This window comes from Cebus imitator, unplaced genomic scaffold, assembly GCF_001604975.1.
Source record: "Cebus imitator isolate Cc_AM_T3 unplaced genomic scaffold, Cebus_imitator-1.0 Scaffold121, whole genome shotgun sequence".
Taxonomy (NCBI): Eukaryota; Metazoa; Chordata; class Mammalia; order Primates; family Cebidae; genus Cebus; species Cebus imitator.
In genome coordinates, this window is record NW_016107436.1 from 507,644 (window position 1) to 509,182 (window position 1,539).

General features: G+C 47.5%; 1 protein-coding gene across 1 annotated transcript in view; it reads right to left on the bottom strand.

Annotated features, from left to right (window-relative positions):
- Positions 1 to 1,539, bottom strand: part of TEX14 (testis expressed 14, intercellular bridge forming factor) — an 86,291-nt gene that overhangs the window by 53,637 nt on the left and 31,115 nt on the right. The gene's annotated exons all lie outside the window — the stretch shown is intronic.

Genomic DNA, 1,539 nt, shown 5'->3' on the forward strand with positions numbered 1-1,539 from the left:
AAAAAAAAAAAAAAAAAAAAAAACAGAGCTGAAGGGTAGGAGAAACAGCTGTATCACTTTTACACCAAGAAACGGAAAACTATCCTTGACAGTAACATTCAACAAACTGATGGTCCTAGTAGGGTTACCAAAACTAAATATCCACTCATGTTATCAGCTTTCTAAATAGGGTATGTTGTTACACCTGCAGTGGCTTGCTGACTGATATTTCTGACACTTCTACCTCAAGTTCCATCCCAAGGTCATTCATAGATATTCACAGACCCTGGGTTACCTCCTACCCCCTCACTTGGCCAGCTGTTGACCCCAGAAGCTTCATGTATTTCACTTCATTTCCTCCCATTTTGGCTCCATGGTCACCACCAGGCCCTGTCTCATGGTCTCTTGGCTGGTGTTCCTGTCCTCAACCACCAATCCATCCTGCCCCTATATCCTGGAGACATCCTCTATCATCTGGTTTAGCCCCATCTGTGTCTCAAACCAACTGGATAACTTCACACCATTGCTTCACTCTTGAGTGCCTCAATTTCCTCAACTATAAAAGAATAGCATTGGGCTGGGCCATCTCCAAAGCTCCATTTCACTCTAGGATGCACATTCCTATAGAAGAGCAAGAGTAGAAGAAACTGCGGTACCTTTCTCTCAACAGCAGATGGCATTCCATCACTGACAACAGTCTACACCTCTTGGCTTCCACTGCTCCTGAACACAGAGCCAGAGGAGATAACCCTGCTCTGAACCATTTCAAGTTTTTCCTTCAACTAGATCATCTAATCATTTAAGAAACATTTACTGGCCAGGCGTAGTGGCTCATGCCTGTAATCAGGAGGCCAAGGCAGGAGGATTGCATGAGCCCAGGAGACTGAGGTTGTAGTGAGCCACTGTACTCTCACCTGGACAAAAGAGAGAGATCCTGTGTCCCTGATCCCCAAAAAAGAAGGCTGGGCACGGTAGCTCACAACTGTAATCCCAGCACTTTGGGAAGCCAGGTCAGGCAGACTGCATGAGTCCAGGAGTCTAAGTCCAGCCTGGGCAACATGGCATCACCCTGTCTCTATAAAAAACACAATTAGCCAGATGTGACGGTGTGTGCCTATAGTCCCAGCTACTCAGGAGGCTGAGGTAGGAAGATCGCTTGACATTGGGAGGTTGCAGTGAGCCGAGATTGTGCCACTGCACTCCAGCTTGGGTGATAAAGCAAAATCTTGTCTCAAAATATAAACAAATAAAACATTTACTGAGCACTTACGACATGTGGCAGGCCCAGAGCTGGTGATGAACTCCCCTTCTGGTGGGGCAGACACACTTGTATAGAAATGACTGTGGTATGGCCAGGCATGGTGGCTGAAGCCTGTAATCCCAGCACTTTGGGAGGCTGAGGCGGGCGGATCTCAAGGTCAGGAGTTCGAGACCAGCCTGGCCAATGATGAGACCCTGTTTCTACTACAAATACAAAAATTAGCTGGGCATGGTGGCATGCACCTGTAGTCTCAGCTACTCGGGAAGCTGAGGTAGAAGAATCGCTTGAACCCAGGAGGC